The sequence below is a fragment of the Astyanax mexicanus genome, chromosome 18 (assembly GCF_023375975.1).
Source record: "Astyanax mexicanus isolate ESR-SI-001 chromosome 18, AstMex3_surface, whole genome shotgun sequence".
NCBI classification, from domain to species: domain Eukaryota; kingdom Metazoa; phylum Chordata; class Actinopteri; order Characiformes; family Acestrorhamphidae; genus Astyanax; species Astyanax mexicanus.
The window spans coordinates 24,077,501-24,101,158 of NC_064425.1; the positions used below are offsets into that span (position 1 = coordinate 24,077,501).

A 23,658-nucleotide genomic window follows, 5' to 3' on the forward strand; every position below is an offset into this window, starting at 1 on the left:
TGCTGCCTTAGAAGCGCGAGGGGGAGCTCGAGGTGGAGGGGCAGAAGTAAACATTAAGTAACCACATGGTCTCCGTCCACATGGCTGGGCACGTGCTTGTAAAAGCACATGTCGAAAGCTGTGCACCTCAGTTCGGCACAGTTTTGCAGTGCAGATATTTCCATTTAAATGCCTGATTAACGGGACGATTACGGTTTTCCTCGGGTTTTGAGTGCTTGGAGCTGATTCAGCTCTTGATCTCAGCTCTTGACGATATATATATATCGTCGAAAAAATAACATTTGCAATGTAACTTTTTTTTTTTTTATATTGTGCACCCTCACTCACAATATATACAGGTGTATGTGTTCCCAAGCTGTTCCCTGGTGTGGCACTTCATGATCATAATACATACTGCTATCCATTGACTTAAGTTTTGGCATGTTAGCCTATATTGCTACTGTCATTAAACATTAAACCTGGGATTTCGATTTTTTTTTAATGATTAATGATAAATGGACCAATAACAATGCTTCAAATTGAATAATATGCCAGTCTTTTTTTACACTATGTCCTATTGAAAGCTAACATGAATTTTGTTCCTTCTTCTGTAAATGTTCTTATTTTTCTTTTGAGATTTTAAGGTTTTTACATGAAACTGAAGATTTATTACGCCAGTGTCAAGTACGCTATTGAAGAAGCACTAACAGTTGTATGCACTGATGTTTAGTTCAGAGCTTTAATGATCGGAGTTATAATACCTTCATCCCGCTCAGTGAGCCAGGCATTGTAATGCCTCCTTTAATCGATAAGCCACTGTAGATTAGATGATGCGTTAATTCAGGACATAAGTGGCCCGGACTAATTGCAGTTGTCTTTGGGCTCGTGGGCTCGCTCGGACAAAATTTTTAATTAAGGTAAACAGAGCTCTTAATGTTAATGGCTATAGCTCGTTACATTTACATCGCTACCTTCTGCTTTCTTTTGTTTCGCTCCATCATCCCCCCCCCCTCACCCCAGGGGTTTCTGCAGGACCCTCATGACTACAGGCTGTGTGGAGCTGGGTGGAAGTGGTTGATTAGACCGCCGAGCGCTGGGGGCTGTTTTGTTTGGCCCGTGAATGAGCCGCAGTCTTGGGACGAGCGCCGCTTTTAAAAGGCCGGGGGAAAGTGACCTCTCTCCCCTCGCTGTGATAGAGCACTGAGCAGTTCTTCCAGCAGTGGACGGAAACCGTATCTTCCTCCAGCAGCGCACCTGGCTGCTTCTCTTTAGATTAAGGTGGGGGGAGAGGGGGGCGGGGGTCTCTGTGGAGCGGAGTGTTGTGAAAGGTGCTTCTTAGTAGAGCGGCTTATAGAAACTGATAATTCTTTGCAATTTCCCTGTACTGTGACATTTGAATTATGTCTAGAGGAAGCACTGTAACTGTGTAATGCCTTATTACTGAGTCAAGGCTGTTCTTGTGCATTTATTATTCAGCATAGTATAAAAGCAGTTAAATTAGACACAGGAAAAACAGCACAGAAGTTAGGGCGCTTTATTGTCTGGCTTTGATATCTACAGCCATATTTTTTATTTATTTATAAGTTTATACAAACCAGTGACTGTAAAAAATATGGACACCACGGTTCTATTTAGAGACAGATCTGTCCTTTTCTCCTTCCAGACCTCAGGAGTGTCTCAGACTTCCTACATTGAGTTTATAGTTCAACCTAAAGACCAAAAGCAAAGCTGTTTTTTCAGCTGAAAATACCCAGTTTGTCTAGTAAGTAATGTAATGTTTCAGCAGTAAAATTGCAGTTTATGTATTTTATTATGAAAATGTTTTTTTTTTATTTTTTATTTTTTATAACATTTCCACCAAATTGCAGCTCCAAAGCTCAGCTCTGTTGGCTCTCTTTACCTCAGGGATGAACCCAAATTTGCTATTTTCCAGTTTAATCCTTTCAGACCCTGCATCCATTACAATGGACATTATGTATTTTCTTATTTTTCAAATGTTTTGTTGCTCATGTTTTGTTACACTAACTATGACTTGTTGTAAAACAGAATAGACTATAAATGAGCCAATGAAAAAGTTTATAAGCCAATGAAACACTAGCTTAGCCCCGCCCACCGCGCTGGAAAAAAAAAGATATCACTACAGCCAAAGAGGAAAATTAAAATAGACATGTTATAGCAGCAGATCCAGTATCTGTGTCATTCGGGATTTAAGAGCACTTAGAAAAGTAATGGACACGTGAAACTGTGAGTTTAACAAAAAAGAGTCTTTATAAAAGAAAAATGTAAATCCCAAATCCTCTTTTTACAGTTTCCTTCCAATAATTCCAAACACAGTAAGCACGGTCAAAAAACTGTGTGAATCCGTGCTCTCCAATCCTTCACTAACTCAGCTAGTGCTCTACCAGCTCAGGAGCATCTTTTTGCTCACTATCAAAATAAGAGTCCTGTATTAAATTTACCTGTTCAGTTACACTGACATTAGGATTACCTACGTGAAATAATACAAATATTACAAAAATACTCAAAAACACATATGAAATCTTATTTATGGCTCTAACAAGACATAATAGACAGTAGACATACAAAACAGTTAATTGTTTAGGTTAATTGGATTTAATGATAATATAGATTTTATATCATAATATTAGAGTATTCCTTTGTGTTCATTACAGACAGAAAACAACATTATTATTACTTATATTTTTCCATAGTTGGCACAAAATTAAGGTCTGAAAGGGTTAACGCCCAAACTGCGTGTGCGAGAGAGTCAGCAAACATGGTTGATGGCAAAACGCTGCTACTCCAAGTAATTTAGGCAATCTCTCAGCCAAGGCTGTCAATCATGTCAACTTCAGTCCTGATTCTTACAATATAGCAGAATTAGGTTTTAAAAACTAAAGATTTCCTTCGGAAAATGTGCACAATTAACTGTTGGAATTAGAAACTAACTGAATTAAGAGAAAAAAGGAGATGGATAATGTTATTTTTTTGTCATTGAAAAACATAAGAATGGGCAGAGAGAGCTACACATAAGGAAACTGGACATCAGAGATACTAGAGATGGCTGTGGTGGCTTTTTTTTTTATTTTTTAGTGACGTGTCCATGTGCTATCCATGCTTTTGTACAGTCATCGGTGTCTCGGTAGTAGTCTAACTCATGATACATTTAACCCTGACCTCCATCTTTAAACAGTGTTGCAACATAATTTGTTTGCTTACAGCTGCGCTCGCTGCCCAATGTTCAGGTTAATGTGTATTAAGCGGATTACCACATATCAGCATGCGCAGATCGTGCGAGTTTGTGTCGTGCATAAAAGCATGAATGTGTGTGGGCAGGTGCGGCCTTGAGCTAAATTTCCAGTGCAAACACTTCAGGTTAGCAGTCCCCCTCCCTGATATCCACTCTACAAAGACTGAGACGGTCCTTCAGGAGCGTTGGGACAGCAGTGATGTGTAGTTAAAATTACTACTACCACAAAAAGTTGGCGATGCAAGCTTAGTTTTAAACCTATTAGTTTCTAAAACAATTATTTGTCGTCTTATTTTCAATCATAGCAGTCTGTTTTAACCACAGGCCATGTTTGTTTCCTATGGTTCTTCAGTCCCTGGTTGATCGCTTACTCTCCTGTTCTTACTGCATCGATTGGCTCCTGAATCCAATTGGCCAAGGGTGGTGAACTCCTGCAATTTCCTGTGGTTTTCCTGCTCAACCACACCTGATTCAACTCTTTAATTAATTGCCAAGTGTAATTGGTTTGTCAGAGCAAGAATCAGAGTCAAAGTGTGCTGGACTTGACCCTCAGTTCTCCACCCTTGTAGCGCAGCAGTCAGCTCAGCAGTGGTCATTCATGCTTTGAGTCAATTTTGCTGCCTCCCATGAACCACATTCTGGCTATTTGCCATAGGTAACAATATACTGAGCTTCCAGACCTCAAATAATGCAAAGAAAACAGGTTTTAATAGTTTTTGGTGGAATAATCCTGTTTTTTAATCACAGTTTTTATGCATCTTGGCATGTTCTCCTCCACCAGTCTTACACACTGCTTTTGGATAACTTTATGCCACTCCTGGTGCAATAATTCAGGCAAATTTAGCTTAGTTTGATGGTTTGTGATCATCCATCTTCCTCTTGATTAAATTCCAGAGGTTTTTAATTCGGTAAAATCAGTTAATCTGTTTGCTGTTGTAGTGAAACAAGGTGGCCCACTTATATTAGACAGAACTGTGTATGTCTGCAGTGCTGTGTTGCGTAATTCTTGTGAATTTAGACCCAGTTTCTATATTTTTATAAATGTTAATATCTATTACAGGCCTGTCACAATAATAAAGCTATCGACTTAAAGTACACTATTTAGACATAACATCAATTGTTTGTGCTGACCTTAATTTTGCCCATTGTGTTTACTTATTGATAACTTAGATTAAAACAGTGATTGTATAAAAAAAGCTACTTAAATATTTTTTTACATATATATTTCCAATGCCTAAATACTCATTTAATCATTCGGTTTCATTCATTCTTCTTCTTTTTTTTTTTTTTTTTGCTTTTTAAAAATAATAATAAATACTTTATTATGCTATTACGATATCAGTATATCAGTGGCATAAAATCTTAATATTCTCAAAATTACAATAATCTTGTTACTTGCAAAAATTATTGCGGGGCAGTATATCATCCAATAAACTGGTTACTGCTACAGACTTATTAATATATCTTTCAATTATCATGTTTAGCTATTAGCTCTACAGCTGTGTATTGGCATGAACTTGCCAATCATGCTTATCAAGATACAGGGCTTATTATTTAGTATTATAAATATATTGCAATACTGTAAGCAAGGTGATATATTGCGCTTGTTTGAGTCAAATTTTAAGAAATCTCTTATTATGAAAAACTGAGAAAATAAAGGTTTACTTTTTATCAAATCAAAACAGTGTGACCTAATGACAGTACAACATTATAAGCTAGTGCATGAATTTAAATACAACACAACATAAAATGAACCACTATCTGACACCAGTCTTTACATGTTAACCGGTAATTAAAAACCTATACTCTGCTTTTAAAAAATCGATACAGTATTGCAAAACAAAATATAGCGATAATTCAATATATCCAAAGTTCATGCACTAGCTTGTAGTGTTGTGCTGTCATTACGTCACACTGTTTTGACTTGATAAAGAGTAAATATTTCTTTTCCTCAGTTTTTCATAATAGCTATATTTTGTTTTGCAATACTGTATCCATTTTTAAAAGCAGAGTATAGATTTTTAATTATTGGTTTACATGTAATGATGGTACAACATTACAAGCTAGTTGTAGATTGAACATAACACAACACAAAATGAACCACTACATGTAAACCAATAATTAATATTTCATGTTCTGCTTTTAAAAATGGATACAATATTGCACAAAAAAAAAACAATAATTCAATATATCTATTTTTTTTTACACCCGAAATTAACCCAGAAATCACATTTATGCATTCCACATAAAAAGCTGTGCTAACGACTGTCCAGGTCTGTTTTTCTGTGTCTAAGAACTAGCCCTAGGAAGCCCTAGGAAGTTTGGGTAGGCTAAGCTAGGCTAATAATAGCAACAAGTCCCATCAAGTTAGCTCGTAGCCAGTCCCTCTCCCTCCTGTCCACGGCTAATGCTGCTCGCTAATAAAAAGCAATAAATTCAGTGTCCTGTCCAGAGCGTAGCGAGAGAGCTTCACAGAGTTCAGCTGAAAGCTCTGAGGACCTAAAACTAGATGAATGACTCCAGACCCTGCAAGACAATCTGTCTCCCCTCCACCTTCCCATCGGCCTCAGTCCCTTGTTCATGTATCCCATCATTCCCTGGATTACCCTCCTCCCACTAACATTTGCTGAAAGTCGGCTTCAAATCTCTCTGTCTCCACTAAGAGCTGTTTACAGTGCCTATGCTGTTAGTGTCCCATAAGCCGTCCTTTGGACTCTGCCCAGACATAATTCCACTCCCTCTGTGCTGCTCCCTCTCTCTCTCTTCCCCTCCTCCCTCCGTTCCCCCTGTTCCTGCCCTTCTGTGATCGCTCTGTCATTCATCCGCTGTCCAGAAACATCAGCTGTGGGCCAAAATTAAAATTGGGTCCCGTTCTTCAATCCAGAACAAGGGCACCGGGATGAATCGGCGTTTTGTCTCTTGGCGTTCACAGTGAGGGCATTAGTGCCAGGCCAGGCTGCAGCAGACTTGGCTTGGCTGCTGGTGGTGTACTCTGATCATGGATGATGATCAGGGGCCTTGTGGTAATGAGTAAGAGCTGATTGTTAAAGGGCTGAAGAAAGGACTGAAGAGACTGGGCAGAGACCGGACAGAGACAGAGATAGAGAGAAGCATTGTGTTCTACTGGAGCAGTTCAGAGAATAGTAAATATCCACTACTTCTAGGCCTATAACTTTTTTCTTTTTATTTAAAATTATATTGCACCAGAAATCATTGGGATAAGCTGATGAAATAATAGCAATATGATGTAATTACAGTTTTTAAACGGACAAATAATGTTTACTTTTCGATAGTTTGGCAGATGTATATTTTTTTCTTCGCTCTTTTTGTGTGTTTGGTGGAGTATAAAAGGAAAAAGGGCAGACAAACAGCAGGTTTAAGTTCATTTTTATTCTCACACAAATGAAGTAAAGCATTCAGCATCACAGATCAAGCTTAGTATTAGTTTACTCAGTTAAACACTCTTTCACAACCTGGCTTTTCCACTTAAAACATAGCAGGTTATATTTTTCTGTATAATGTCACTTACATGAGACTTGAGTAGTGCAACTGAGTTACATTTATGATTAAAATAACAGTTCTAAGGTACATTTACGACTGAAATGTGCACTGCTCAAGTAAATTTGTGAATAAAATTGCTCTGCAGAGGTAAATGTATTGTGCTTTAAGTTAGGTGTTCAGTCAATATTTTTTAAATTGTTTTTTGTAATTGAATTTTGTTTCTTCAATCACTGCAGAAAACAGTGTCAAAATGAATAATAATAATAATCATAAAAATAATAATAATAGTAATAATAATAATAGTAATAATAGTAATAGAAATAGTAATAATAATAATAATAATAATAAACTTTTAATGCATTGGTCCTTGTGTGTCTAAAATATTGGTAAAGTTAGTTTGTGTGAAAACAAAATAATAATAAAAAAATGCGGTGAATGATAAATCAATAACTTCATTATCATGTCAGTCTTAACTACTTTAAATATTGTACCACAATATTGTATTGCATACTTTTTTCAAACTATGTTGTTATTAATGTTAAACAGACTTGATTTTGTTGTTTTTAAACTGTGTGAGAAATTATTCTCAATTTTTTTAGACGATCAGTCATATTTTTTCAATAATTCAATGTAGTTTTTCCATTAGTAACACATTTCTATAAGATATGATTGTGAAATAGGTCAACTTGGATTAGAAAGGCAGCTTCAGTGTAATGAGATTGTGGAGAATGTAGAGTTAGGAGTAATGTCTAATATTAGAGCAGAACTGTGCATCCCACCGAGGGGGGATTTATCCCACTGGTCTCCTACTTGGAAGATGAGTGATTTAACTAGTAGGCTACAGAGGCAGTTACAAAGTATATACACAATGATTCATTTTTGTTTTTGTAGGCTAATATAAAAATAATATAGATTTAATTCCTTGTGTAGGCTTATACACAGCTAAAATATACATGAATTGAGTAGGAATACTGCTCTGATCTTTGAGATATGTATTTGGGGTCTCCTGCATTTATTATGGATGAGAGATCTGCCAGAGTTGCTTGTCTATTCACATGGACAATTTTAACCAGACACTGCAGGTCACAATCATTACTGCCCACTACGTTGGCTGTCCACTGTGGTTTAAAAAATGTTAAATGCCATAGAATTTTAAAAATGGTATCTTACATATAGTACATCTCCCAGCATCCATTATTAAGTCTCTCCTGTAATGACTCATTTTGCCTTGTCATGAGCATGGTGGCCAGTGTTCAACTGCATGAAATCATATGAAAACACCTCACAACTTATACAATACAAGTTTTAGGCCATTACTAAGCCAACCCGCTTCCTGATCAGTTTGTATACTGCTATCCCATAACTGTTTGTGTATCAGTGTAATAAATATGTTTTTTTTTTTGTTTTGGTAGGCTATTCGTGTTTGTTCGACTATAAAAATTAATAAATATTTTTTTTTAATATAGACACATGCTGGAATGAAATAAAATCTATATTTATTATCTGTGTTTTAATTTTTCAGGCCCAAATAGTAACAAATGTAAAGAATTAAAATCTTTTAACATGCTGACCTTTTGGTAATGAATTAAAAGTGCCATTTACAAAACTGTCCTCAGCTATTCTGTATAAATAATATTTTTCATACATTTTTTACATTTATTTTGCAGTGTGTACATTGAAATTTATATACTGTTTAATTAAACAGCAAAAAAAAACTGCACCTTCCACTATTGATACATGATGGTATCGGAATTACATTTGTTTCAATCTTTTTTTTTTCTTTTTTTTTTTTTTTTTTTAAGAATCATCGGCATCGGCCAATATGGCCATTATGTAGGAAAAGGACCAAGCGACCCTGATCACACTACTACAGTTGGCCGGCGCTGGCTGGCCTACTTTAAGATGCATTGATTTAGGGTAGTTTTTATTTATTTTAAATAGTTTTAAAGCCGTTTAGTCTCTTAATTCTGTGTATAAATTTGTATATCGACAGATATATATATTTGTAATATCAGATATCGAAAACGGCCCAGAATTCCTACATCCCTACCATCCACTCAGCCAGACACTGTTGAAATAATCACAATATTAGAGAGCTATATTAAACAGCTCTGTTTGTGGGTATTTAAGACTAAAGACTAAAGACTACATTTTGTAAAACGTAGTTTTGTCTCTGGAAAAATCTGGAATATATTTTATTTTTCTGCAGATTTTTATTTTATTTCTTGTAACACTGATCACTTAGCATCAAACTACACAGTTAGTGTAAGTCTGTGTTAATTTTTTTAGCCGGCGGTGGAGTTTTATCATCGCAGTAACGTTACTTTTCCTATACTTTGTGTAGCTCTCTGTGGTGGGCCTGAGCGCTGGTCCGCTGCTCTCTCTCTCTCTCGTTCTTCCTCTCCTCTCTTCTGAATTTGTCACTCACACATACATCGCTGAAAGAAAGGAACGCTTATCTTCCACACCAGATTCACTCAGTTCATGCAGTTGCATGCAAATGAATACATTTTCAGTCTTCGCTTCCTCACACACTCTTCTCACTCACAGAGAGACACACACACACTCCAGTACATTATCTGTACATGTGTGTGTGTGAGAGCTGGGTGGTGCTGTCAGGCAGCCGTGCTGGGGCTGATGAATGGTAGCGTTGTCGCTGCAGTCAGGTTCGGTTCTTTTGTGCCGTGTGTTTTATGCCGCATCCTCACACAATGCAGCCAGACGCTGCTGCTGTACGTGGGGGTGTGTTTGTGTTTTCCTCGGAGCGGCGCTTTGTTTGATCTAAACGGTCCTGCCCAATCACAAACAGAGTAGTCATTTCTCCCCGTGCTAGCACCCCGTAGCAACAACCGCGAAATCAGATAAGTCTCAGTGTTTGTATGATTGTAAAAGGTCTCCAGTTCCACCACTGCCAGCCTTCTTAAGGGGAGTTAAGGATAGGGCTGTACTGATTGCTGGATTCTGATACTGGTGATACCTGTAACAGTCAGATCTCAGTGTCTGAACACTATGGACTGGTTTCTTAACTATTAATTGACATCTAAAGGTGGTCATACACTGGCTTAATTATCTAATGAGTTTAGTTTGTTGATCAGCTTCTCCTCATCTATCACCACAAAGGAGCTTTTTGTTAGTATGACATGACAGTAAACAGAGCTAAGCCAGACCACGCCCAGTAAAAAGTTTGTTTTAGGACGTATTCACACTTGCCCTGAGTCCTGAGCACTTGGAACCAATTCTAGGCTTATTTGGAGAAGAAACTCATTAATGCTGGTTTGTTTTCACACATAAGAACTTTTTCCGAACTGTAGATTGTGTGTACTAGCCTATACATTAATTTTCTAGTTTGTGTATTTGTTTAATTCTCCTTAAACAAACCAGCTTGGGCTGGTGGCTGCTTTTTTATTATATGAAGCTTTCACACTTGACCAAACTTTCCGAACCTGCGGAGGAAAATCTTCCAAAAAAAAAGACTAGTTGGAAACGCCCTTAAAATAATAGATTTATTACATTCCATGCTAAATCAAGTCTCAGCTCACATATAATTGATTTTTGTCTTTTTTCGCCCCCAATTTCTCCCCAATGTACACGGCCAATTAACCAACCCACTCATTAGGACTTCCTCTATCACTAGTGATGCCCTAACACCAGGAGGGTGAAGACTAGCACACGCCTCCTCCGATACATGTGAAGTCAGCCACCGCCTCTTTTTGAACTGCTGCTGATGCAGCATTGACAAGTAGCATCACAGCGCACTCAGAGGAAAGCGCAGCGACTTGGTTCTGATACATCAGCTCACAGGCGCCTTATGCTGAGCGACATCACCCTGTGGAGTGATATGGGGAAGAGCACTATATTATATATACAAACCCCAATTGGCTTTGCTCTCTCTGAGCTCCATTAGCTGATGGCAACCTGCATGACCAGGGTTTGAACTGGCGATCTCCTAATCATGGTGGCAGCGCTTAGTCAGCTAGACCACTCGGAGCCCCCGTATTTTTATTTATTTTTTTATGGTAGTTTTTTGTTTAGAATTGAATTAATTAATAAGTTATTACATTAATACTGGACCCAATACTATTATTGGATTGGTTTGGTCCCATCTCAATTGTTAATTACCATCTCTTATGCTCTCTTTATAAGAGAACATTCTGCTGTTTGGGATGAAGTTGTAGTGTGTGTGTTCATGTTTTTTAATTAAGATGATATTTGGTTTACCACTGCCCCCCGTCCCCCCTGATACATCCGTCAATCATAGTCAGTGAATGTGAAAATTACCCCTTATAAAAGTATCATTTCCTAGCCTCCTTGCATAGCTTTATGAATGATGGACTGCTTGAAACCACCCTGATGGCAAAGGCGAACACAGGCCCACGCACAGGTTTGCCGTGTAGTTGTGTGATTAATGAGCGGAATCGGCGGCGTGAAATCTGAGAGCCTCTTGTACTGCCTGCTTCTCCCTTAGGAGCTTCGTGATGCATATGCTGTAGTCTCGGGGAAAAAAAAAAAAAAAAGGGGAGAGGAGAGACTTGGTTCCTCTCTTTCTCTCTCTCTCTCTCTCTCTCTGTGTCTCTTTCTCTCTTTCTCCTTGCAGGAGTTTACCCAGAACATTCCTCATAATCAACCTGACTCTACCCAGTTACTGCAGAACTGCTCAGAGTGCTGATAAATGATATGTGATGTATATCGACTGGAGAAAGTTGAGGGAAGTTGATGGGGCGATGCTGGATTCTGTCTCAGTTTATTGAGTGAGCTGTAAAGAAGCTGTCAGAAAGCCTGAATAGCTCACATGAACGTGCAGCCTATATAGTCTGTGCTTTTATTTATTTATTTATTTTATTATCTAGAGGCTCAGAGTCGGTAAATAGAAACCTGGTTCTGTATTTAAGAACCAGGGACTGGATTCACTAAGGAGTTTATTTTATCCACTTTTCATTCTGATTTGGAAGGCCAGTTTCCCCACCCACTCATTAGCAACGCTCCCAAAACTAGGAGGGTGAATATTACCACATGCCTTGTCTGATGCATGTGAAACCAGCCGCTGCCTCTTTTCCAACTCCCGCTGATGGAGCATCACTGGGAAGAAAGCACAGTGACCCAGCTCTGATTCATCAGCTAACAGACGCCTGTGCTGACTTTGGGAATGATCTACCCACCCAGAAAGAGCAAGGTCAACTGTGCTCTCTCGGACTCCGGCTGCTGATGGAAAGCAGCATGACCCAGGATTCAAACTAGTGATCCTCGGGTCATAGTTACAAGCCCTTGATCTGCTGCATCGCAAAAAAAAACAGTAGAAACAGCTCTTTAAAAAAAAAACGATAAAGTTCATTAGGGTAAATATATACTAGCTGTTAACTTTTATTCACGTACCCATGATAGCTGCCTCACATTTCACATTCTCAAACATAGCCTATCACTATGAGTATGGAAGATGCAGTACACACAAAACCTCTAGGGACCGTGCAGGACTTAGCAACTCCTTAACGATGACGTTTTTTTAAGAGCGGCTCCATATTGGAAGCCTCTAGTATCGTGAAGTATGTGAAACATTATGTGAACTCGTGGCCTACTATCACATATATCTCATGGCCTTATTTTCTAAGCTTTCTTAAGATCGAATTTGAGATTCTTTAGACTGAGTTACTTTAGACTGAAGATTTTAAAGATTAGAGCAGTGTTGTTCTCATGTGGGATTTGTACAGTTTGCTAGGACAGTGGGATCCATAAATAGTTATAATTAGAGCAGAGCAATTTAAAAACACATCATTAATCTGGCGAACATTTATTAAGAACAAATTTAAGAAAAATGTTTGGAAGATATTGGTGAGTGAGACCCTTTTGTTCTTTAATACAATTTTAAATAATAGTTTGCAGTGTTCTCTTAAAGTCTCAATTATTTAGTTAAAACCCTCTCTATTGTTTTCTTCAATAGCTGTTATGCTGAGTTTTGACAGCTTGTCAACCAACACATCACATTTTTAATGTGTTTTGTTGTACTAGTACTGTTTCATTGCTTTTTTTTCTCTCTCTCTTTCTCAACGTCTTTACAAACTTCAAATATTGTTGTGCAAATACTGTATAATGAAAGTGTTTTCAGGCGTCTTGATGATGTTGGGCCTACACTCCCATTTGGAAAGCTATCTAATTTAATGACCACATATCCATACTATAATGGTCTCATCTTTAGAACAGAACTGGGTAAATGCTTAGGTTTTTTTTTTTTTTTTTGTATACATTTTTTTTTCTTATTTTCTCCCCAATTTGCACGGCCAATTACCCAACCCACTCATTAGGACTCCCCCTATCACTAGTGAGGCTCAACACCAGATGGGTGAAGACCAACACATACCTTCTCTGATACATGTGAAGTCAGCCACCGCCTCTCTGATGTAGTATTACTCTGATGAGTAGCATCACAGCGCACTCGGAGGAAAGTGCAGAAACTCGGTTGCGATACATCAGCCTCCCAGACGCCTTGTGCTGAGCGACATCACCCTTTGGAGTCATGTGGGAAAATAGCGACATTCACACACCCAGAGAGAGCAAGGCCAATTGTGCTCTATTGGGGCTCCAGCAGCTGATGGCAAGCTACATGAACAGGATTCAAACAGGAGATCTCTTGATCATAGTGGCAGCGCTTAGCCTGCTGGACCACTTGAAGCCTCCAAACCCCCACTTTTCTTAGGGTAACAGAAGATATTTGTAAGGAGGCTCTGCATTTTTGAGGTTGAGCAATAGAGAAATACACTTCTCCGTCAGCGTATCCACAAATTAAATTACTTAAAAGATATTTAAAGAAATTGATTGATTGTTCTGAAAAGCACTGTCTACACATGCCTGGCTTGTACATTCAGTTTCAATCTTGACGTTTTTATCGAACCAAATGTAACCAAATGTACTGTAAACGAGTGTCTTGTCAAAATTGTACCTGAGTTTAAAATTGCCCGAAAGACTGATGGTATGGAAGCGGTTGAACCCGTTGACTTGCCGCACTGCTGCTGTTCCGTCATAAGGCATAAATCTAATCGCACACATTTGCTGTAATATTGTCAGGTGTTTGGCGGGATCTGTGCCTTGTGGGAGGTTGAATTATTCACCTGTGGCTCCTCATAGGCATTGGAACATGAGAATATAACAGGGGAATAGTACAACCGAAAAGCAATCAAACGCTCACCAGGTGGGAGCTAAATCTTGACTTTATGGCTTTTGAAACTTGACTTCCCTCAGGCTCTAGTAGCTTTTGAGAGCTTCTGCTATAAAGTCGAGGTTGCTTCCTTCAGTTCCTTCTTTAGGCCTTGGTCTCTAATGTTCTTTCCATTTCCTGTAGCCTTTGAATGTATTTGCTCGGGTATCTCCAGAGCATTGCTCGTAATTTGTTGGGTACAGTAATGGCTGAAAGAGCACTTAGACCTCCTTTTCTCTCGTCTCGTCTCGCCCGAGTGTTTGCACTCCAGAAGCAATCAGTAAAGCAAAGGTTTAGACAAAGTCCTGGATGCGTCGTCTTCCGCGAACGCGGGAGTCGAGTTTATTTCCTCAGCTCCCTCTGTCTCCGTCGTGTAGTGGGCGTCCTAAAAGAAGCCCCTCAAGGTCGTTGTATATAGTGTGCCTGCCTGACTCTTTAAAGAGCTTTAGAGGTAATTTCACTTTATCTAGAAGAAAAATCTCGGAGATGTCAGCTCCTCTTGCACCCCCTCCCTCGTTCTGCCAGGCCTGTTGTCAGGCAGTGGCGATAAACGGTCCTGGAAGCACTTGAACCCACCCCACCAGCAGACAGGCATCAGCCTAATCCTCTCAGATCCCCCATGACAATCGATGTCTGAGAAAGAGCGTGGTCCGTGAAAGGGGTAGCAGCCTCAGGTGGACAATGGATGGGAGTGAATGCAGATTGATTGAGGCGAGATGAGAAAAGGAAGTGTCTTGCCTTCTCCCTCTCTCTGGGTGCTGTCAGATTAAAGGACTTTTGAGGCTCCTGCTGAAGCTCGTGCCAGACAGTGTCTCTCAGCGGTCAGCGAGAACAGATGAAGGTTACTGTACAGCTTTACATCCCTCGCTTCTGAACAGCACAAAGGATGTAATGAGATTAGATCTTGGGAGGCACTGGGCTTTTCATGGACCCTAAGATTTGGCTGAGTGTCTTCATCAGTGCATGAAATGTATTTGACCATCTTCTTCTGCACTGTTGGGAACAGCAAATCCACCGCTCTAGCACTGCTAGAGCTGGGGCAGTTGCAGGGGGTAACAGTGTTGACTCGGTTCATTAATGTCTTCATGCATTTCAAAGATTTAGTAGAGCCTGATTGATGTCAATATTTGCTGGCTTTTTTCGAATGTGATTTTTGTGATATTAGGCTGTGATATATTGTTGTGTTGTTGTGAGAAGGACTCAGGGAACATGATAGAACATTGGGAGAAGGGATTTCTGCGATTGTCAGTGGCACAGCAGGAGAAAGAGTATAATTAGTCACATTTCTTTAATTGGATTTAGTGTAGAAGCATGTGTGAAAAGTCAGCTTTAGCTTTTAAGCTTTTTTTTTACTCTGATGTATTGGTACATTTTGTTCTGTCTTAAATAATTAATAATTATACCTCAGAAAAAAACTCTCTCTGCAAGCTAATCATGTGAACAGCAAAAAGCCTTGTGTTGCAAAGTTGTATGGTTAGATAAGACAGATAAATTCTCTGCGGCACATTTTTTTATTTTTCTTTACTTCAACACTCAACAACGTTCCTGTGATTTTGAAAGAATTGGTTAATGTGCTAATTATGTGGTTCAGGTGTGCTGGGAGCACTGAAAGCAATAAATGTGCAAGACCAGGATTGAGAAACACTGAGTTTAATGTGAGGCCTTACTACTTCCTTAGTCCCTCAATGACAGCAGACCATTTTGTCCATGTGTTAATGTGCGTCTGTGTTAACTGCTGTTTGTGTGTGTTGACTACACAATAGGCTAAATTCCATCTGTGTCCCAACACAAATACTGAAAGTACTGAAAGTGTTATTCATTCCTAATTTTTGGCCAAAACATCAGCTGAATTGTTTAAACATGGACACATTTGGGCATTGAAACATTACAATGACCCCAAACATAAATCTTAAAAGTTTGAGCATAAATTAAGCTGATATTACGCTTTTAAAATGGCATTTTTTAAATGCTTTACCGTACTTTTTGCAATATAAGGTGTACTGGAATATAAGGTGCACTATTAATACATGTACATTTTTGGTCTGTTTTATACACAAGGTGTTAACAAGCTAAGTTAAGTAACAAATCTGTAATACTTAAAAAAACAAACAAACAAAAAAAAAACAGTCAGACAAGTGGATCTACACAGATTTTCCTTCTGAAAACTTTTAATTTACCGTATTTATTTACCGTAAGCTTAGATTCCTAGATTTATACTAAAGCTGGAGCATTAGCGGCTAACTGCTAGCTGTTAATGCCGCCTGACAACGCTACACTGTAGAACAATGAGTGTTTGGTAAGCCTCTGAACAGCAAAAGAGCTAACGCTGCGGTTATCAGGTAATATTAATGCTGAACTATTATTATTAATGGAGAACTAGACTTAAACTTCTGTATAACCCTGCACTTCAGTGAAGTGGCTTTACTGCTCCTTAAAATTCATACATAAGGCGCGCCAAATTATAAAGCTTATATAGGTTTTTAAGTGCATTTTATAGTACAAAAAATACGGTATTTCAGATTTGTGCACTGTGCTTTAAAAGTCAGGGCTATCTGGAAAAATCCAACACATTTAATCAAACTCCACCAACGTTGCTAAGAAGCATTAAATAAGTTAAATAGCCAACAAGAATTCTACCAGAAGCTTTATGATTGCTCTCAAAAGTGTCTAGTCACCCCGTATGACCATGTATGTGTAATTTCAGGTTCCCTCCCCTCTTTAAAATTTAACTAAAGCCCAGTATTTCCATGACATTCATTTCCATGATGACTGTGTGCAAACTTCCATTCATAACTGAATGATTAAAGACATTTATAACTGAAAGACTCAGTTACGTCTTAACCCATAAACTCCGCCTTGCCCCAGGCGTGTGCTGATTGACTGCAGAGTGTAAGAAGGTGTGGTCAGCCTGACTGGGAAGGCCTGGGAAAAGTGGTGGCAGTGGGAGGCAGTGCCAGTCATGTGCTTGTGAAGGCGGTACGGTGGAGGTGGGGGAGGCTAAGCAAAGGAATTCAGCAGGAGGGGTTCTAAACCTCTCAGATTAGCACCGCAAGGCCTGTAAAATCCCTCCTTTTTCTCCTTTCACACTGTCATCCTACAAATGGAGCAAAATTGCTTTCTCGCTTTCTCTCTCTCACTCTCCCACCCTCCTTATTCTGACATATTGACCTACTTTTGCCAGTGCGGGTCAAATGTAAATTTTCTCCATTGATGGCGAGCTTCTTTAATGTACTGCTGAAACCTTCTACTGCTAGCACTACCCACGTTGAGTCTCTTTCCCAAACGGAGCTGCTGTTTCTTCTTCTGCTTGGCAGAATCTTGGCAGAGGGTGCTTCTGTGTTGAGTGTGTGAGGCTTCAGTGTGTTGTGCTGGTGGCCTCCAACTGCTGTCCCATCGCTCTGGGTCAGAATGGAGTGAAGAAGACATGTGGCTGTTTCTCACCACCTGCTGCGAATCAGATGGTTCTAGTTGGATGCATGGTGGTTTTCACTTCTGCAGTCCGGTCACGTTTGGTCAGAAAGCTGGCTTTTATTGCGCTGTCTAGGCCTGTCATACTTACTTTTTTTATTTGATGATATATTGTCCCAGAAACTGTTGTGATAAACTACGTTACAGTCATTTTAAGACCAATTTTATGGTACTGATAGAATGATAATGTAGCATCACAAGGGGTGAATAGAGAGGCGAGGCCTTTAGTGCCTTTGAGCACTTTTTGGTTCTCTTACGAAATGGAAGTTCAATGGTAAAGACCCTTATCCATCCTTTAACCCAACATAAGAGTGAGTGCTAGTAAATCTCCTCATGTGAAACAGCCACAACTAAACTCATTACATATAAATCAACTCCAATATACCTTCTTCGGTTTGTCTTACTTTTGGAATACAGATGTCTAGCCTATGGATGTTTGTGTATCAGTTAAATAAACAGTGTGAAAGACTATAGCAGCAGTTAAACTCTCTTTATGGTTAAACGTTTTGGTAATCCACAGTTCTTATGAGTGTAAATCCATACCTAATGTACTCCTGTGTTACCTCTTAATAAATGTGCTTTCTACATGTATTTGCCCCCACCCAGTAGTCAGTGGTTACTGCTTGGGACCATACTTGGAGTGTAGTGCAGACAGGATGAGCCTAATAGCTTTTCTCCCATCTGGCTGCTCATTTAAAATGGATGACCAGGCACAAAAACCTCCAACCTCTGCCAGTTATCAAGCTATCGATGCTGCTCTTATTGGGATTTTTTTTTTCTTAAGCTGATGAATAACTGCTAATGCTATTTTCAGTAAAATTCTTGATGTCTCTATGTGCTTTCCACATGATTGTCTACATCCAATATCTTAACACCCAGGATTTATAGCACTGCTGCCACTATAAAAGTCGTGGTGTTTTCGCAGTGCTGCATTTCTGTAATTGTCTTTTCACCTTGTTATCGTCATCTTCTGCTAGCGTGGTCAGGATTGGGCGTGGATCAGCAGAAACACTTTCACTAGGTTCTCGGACAGCTGATCTGCTGTGCTAAGGAGTTAGTGGTTAATGCTGACCACCGTACTGAGAGACTGAGAGAGAGAGTGTGAGAGAGAGAGAGAGAGAGAGAGAGAGAGAGAGAGAGAGAGAGAGAGAGAGAGAGAGAGAGAGAGAGAGAGAGCGAGAGAGAGCAGGCAGGATGAGCCTAATGGCATTCCCCCATCTAACTGCCCATTTAAAATGGACAACCAGGCACAAAACCTCCAACCACATCTGTTCATTATATACAGCCATCGATACTACTGTTATTACGGAATTTTAGCTGACTGCAGTTGCCATAAAAAGAATGATGACTAAGCATATATATATATATATATATATATATATATATATATATATATATATATATATATATATATATATATATATATATATATATTTTTTTTTTTTTTTTTTTTTTTTTTTTTTTTTTTTTTCTTTACACTGGAATTCCAGACCAGAGTCCAAGGTTCATGTGTTTGTTACACTGTACACACATGATTCGGTTAGTTTCGGTTTCACACTGGAGTTTAAATGGGCAGCTTAAAGGGCTTTACTGCTTCCTGTCATCAAACTGAACCAAAAGAAGTAGGTATGAAAACACCCTGAAACTGAAAAGGAGTGGTAAAATACTAATTAAAGCCTGATTAGCTTTCATTTCCTATTTGTCGTAGATGGAAAACAGTTGGATCTTAAGTGAACAGTGCTCTTCGCTCCTTTCTAGAAGTCTTACTTTACCAGAAGGTAGAATCAGTGTTGGTCTATAAAACACAATACTTTAGTTACGATTAATAAATTGTTATTTCAATGAACGGTGGACGATATATTTTTTTTCTTTGATGCACACCGTTAGAATTACTGCTTGGCATGTTTCTTTTATGTCAGAGAGAAGTCACATGACTACACAATATATGACCATGGTTAATTAATTTGAAGTTTATTTTTGATTTCATTTCCCAGGCCTAACATGTGCTTTCCACATGTATTTGCCTCTTGTGATACCGTATTTTTCACACTATAAGGCGCACTTAAGATCATTTAATTTGTTATACAGGAGTTTTAGTTTAGATCTGCAGGACTGAGGCTGGAGTAGCATTAACATTCGCAGCTAACTACTAGCTCTTTTGCTGCTCAGACGTGAGTATTATCGGTCTGTAGCCTGCTGCCAACCCCAGCTAGCACTGCTAGAGCAGCATTAGCTGCTAAGTGCACTAAGCGCTAGCTCTTTTGGCGTTTAGAGTTGAGTATTATCGGCCTGTAGCCTGCTGCTAACCCTGGCTAGCACTGCTAGAGCAGCATTAGCTGCTAAGTGCACTAAGCGCTAGCTCTTTTGGCGTTTAGAGTTGAGTATTATCGGCCTGTAGCCTGCTGCTAACCCTGGCTAGCCCTGCTGGAGCAGCATTAGCTTTAGCCACTAAGCACGCTAGGTGCTAGCTCTTTTGCCATTCAGGTGTGAGTGTTATCGGTCACCTGTTACCTGCTGCTAACCCTGGCTATCACTGCTGGAGCCATAAAAATGCTCTCCATACACAAGTCTGCTAATGCAGGATAGTGAAGGTCTATACCTAGACTTTATAGCAATGCCGTGTTGTCTTCTTCTGCTAGGGTGAATCAGCGGTAGCAGTTCCCGTAGGTTCTCCGGCAGCTGATCTGCTGTGCTAAGGATTCAGTGGTTAATGCTGACCACCATACTGAGAGAGAGAGAGAGAGAGAGAGAGCAGGCAGGATGAGCCTAATGGCATTCCCCCATCTGACTGCCCATTTAAAATGGACAACCAGGCACAAAACCTCCAACCTCTGGCTGCCTCGGGCTGTTTGTGCAACTGCTGAAGCCAGAGGCTAGTGTGACAAAGCTAAAAAAAAAAAAAAAAAATCTTGCACGCCTACACACTTTCTTTCTTTCTTTCTTTCTTTCTTTCTGCTCCTCATTTCCTTGGGTAGCTGATTATGAGAGGGGAAAAAAGTAGAGATGTGCTTGGTGTAATGGAGAAAAGAGAAACGAGTGCCTCCGCCCTTCACCACCACCCCCCCCCCCACCAAACATGATTCACGCACTCTGAAGAAAATTAACAGGGAAAAATCTACGCAGCCATCTGCCTCTGCAGAGAGCCCGTTACTGTGGCAACAAGTAAAAAGTCATTATCTTTAATTGACACTGTGGCAAGTTCAGGTGTTTTCAATTGTATCGTTTGCTCTTTCTCCCCGGAGAGTGACTCACTCATCTTTCACTCTCCTTTACTTCGAAAAAGTTTTTTATCTGTGTGTGTGTGTGTGCGCTTCCATCCTGGCTCACTCTCGCTCTTCTCAGGTCTTGTTGTCTCTTGGCATTAAATGTTTGAATGCTCTCTCACTCTCTCTTACTTTCTCTCACTTTCTCTACTGTGCAAAAGTTTTAGGCACTTTAGAATAAAAAAATGTGTATTATCTGTTTGTTTACTCAGGAAAACACTAACATTAGAATGGCTAAAAGTTTACCACAGTTAGTTCTAATATCACAATATGGAGTTGTTTTTTTTTTTTGTCTCAGATTTTTTTGTAACATTATTGCATACAATACAATATGGCACACTCCTAGTGGACGCCACCCCAAACTACACATAAGTACAATAAACACTGCAGCTTTAGAAAAGTAGAGCAGTACTGTTGCTAAATAAGTACTGTATGTTTTGCACTATAAGGCACACTTAAAATCCTTTAATTTTCTCGAAAATCATTATTTCTCCATCAGTATTAGCTTTACCTGCTAACTGTGCTGAGCGCTAGCACTTTGGTCGTTCAGAGGTAGGTATTTTCAGCCTGTAGCCTGCTGCTAACCTGCAACCTGCTAAGGGATAGCCGCTAATGCTAATGCTCCAGCTTTAGTGGAAGTCTAAGCTTACTGTTAATAAACTGAAGCGCTTTACTCACCCAAATAAACAGTTTTTTGAATGCACCTTATGTATTAAAAATTCACCACAATATAGACATTTATTGGTAGTTTGCCTTATAATCTGATGGCTATAGTATCTTAACGGAACTGTGGTATAATCACATAAATACATATTGGGAGTACACCTGCCCCAATATTCATGTGTTATTATATAAAAATACAAGATTAGTGCTCCCCCTCACTCTTCCATTACTACCAAACTGAAGTGGTTGTTTTCCAGCTGAAAGATACAAGTTGTACAGGGCTAGGATACTAACATTAACTGAGCCAACCTAGCTTAAGCATATGTTTGTTTACCAAAAGTCTTGCTGCCTCTTTCTGAGTCTCTCAAATTTTATTTATATTATCTACTGTTGTCTCTGTGGTCTTGATATGGCTTTAATTATTTGTTATAGTACTGTCAAAATGCTACATGAAATATAGTACAATAAGGAATGTAATCAGTGGAGGCTAATTTAACATTAGTTTGATTACTTTTCTCTTCTGTCTCCATTCCCTGTTATCCTTATTTTTTTCCTCTCTATTTTCATCCCTCTTTAACCCTCATTTAATATCAAAAGCCTTTTGTAAAGTTTAATGTTTCATAAATTCTGAAGCAGTGGTGGCAAAACTATACGCAGCTTAACACTGTGAAGCTTTAAACTAGCTCTATTTTCATAAAGGTTTTTGTTGCGTTTCCTGTGTTTGTGTTCATGCAAGAAGTTACTGGGTATTACCTTATTTTTCACACTATAAGGCGCACTTAAAATCCTTTAATTTTCCCAAACATAGTCAGTGTGCCTTTTAATCTGGTGCTTGTTATGTATGAATTTTACCAGTCAGGTTATAAGAAGCAGCACTCCACTGAAGTGCAGCATTATACAGGAGTTTCAGTTTTGTTCTCCAGCACTGGGGCTGGAGTAGCATTAGCATTACCCGCTAACCACGCTAACTCTATAACCATTCAGAGGTGAGTATTATCAGCCTGTAGTCTGCTGCTAACTCCGGCTAGCACTGTTGGAGCAGTATTAGGATTAGCTGCTAACTGCACTAACCACTAACTTTTTTTGTCATTCAGAGGTGAGTATATCAGACTGTAGTCTGCATATTTACCGCATTAAAACACGCTACGTGGGACAAACCACTAGCTAATATCGCCTTGGCTTAGGAGCTCAGGGTTCCTCCGTGTAGCACTGTGTGGCGGCTAATGCTAGTGCTGTAGCCTGAGTGCTGGATCTAATCTTACTGTAAATAAATGGAAGCGCTTTACTCACCCAAATGAACAGTTTTTAGGAGAGAAATCTGTGTGGATTAACATCAATCACTCGTTTGACTCTTTTTTTATTACAGGTTTATTTAATTAGCTTAGCTTTACTTAACTTAGTTAGCTACCCCCCCTCCATCACCACCCATCGTTGAGACCTGCTAATTTAGAAGTTCCTTATAGTGTCTCTTAAAATGCACCTTATAATCTAGTGCGCCTTACAGTGGTAAAAATATGGTAATCCTTAGGGTGTAATAAAAGAGTGTGCCTAGGTGCCCAAAATGTCTGGACAGTTTTTTCTACCTATCACTCTGCACATACAAGGTCACATGCTTGGTAAAGCTCTTGTATTCTCTTATGAAAGAAGGTGAAAGCGCACAGTCATCTTTGAGCCCATTCACTGGCTGGCAGCATGTCGGGACATGTTCACGCCGTCTCTAACACTCTTTAAGTAGCCAAGGCCCATTAGTGCTACTGCAGCTCAGCTGTTCCTAAAGCCCTGTTAACCCCCTTTCAGATCATTTCATTCTCGCCACTACTGTCCAAGCCATTTTCGCCCCTCTTTCCCAGCTTCCCCAGTGCTGTCCGCAGCAGGGGTGTGAAACGGGAGGCCTGCGGGGCTGAGGCACGCCACCGTGAGATGTTTCCCCTGCTCCATCTCCATATTCAACTCATGAAGGGCTTGATGATAAACTGATGGGTTTAATCATGTGTGTTAAAGCAGGTGTGCAGTGGAATGTGTGGCTCTGTAGGACTGCACTTCAGATCCATCTGGACGTGGACGTGCCCTGCACAGTTATTTCATTCTGAAGCAGAGAACAGGCTAATCTGTTGAGACCGTTCCACGTTTTGTGCTTCTTTTGTCTATTTTAGCTTAGTGGGGCTGTGTCCCAATCCACACATCACTGCAATATGAACTGATATTGAACAGAATACACTGATTAGTGTAGCTGTCTTTGTGAAAACCTGTGAGTGTTAGGATGCAGCCACAGTAATGTACAATTTTAAAGCTGTAACATGCAATAAAGTACAAAACACACAATGTTATTACTAAGGTTGCAGAGAAAAAAA

The 23,658-nt window shown here is 39.4% G+C and overlaps 1 protein-coding gene across 2 annotated transcripts in view; it reads left to right on the plus strand.

The window, feature by feature from the left end:
* arhgap35a (Rho GTPase activating protein 35a) overlaps positions 1-23,658 on the plus strand; it is a 143,112-nt gene that overhangs the window by 41,026 nt on the left and 78,428 nt on the right. The window lies entirely within an intron of this gene.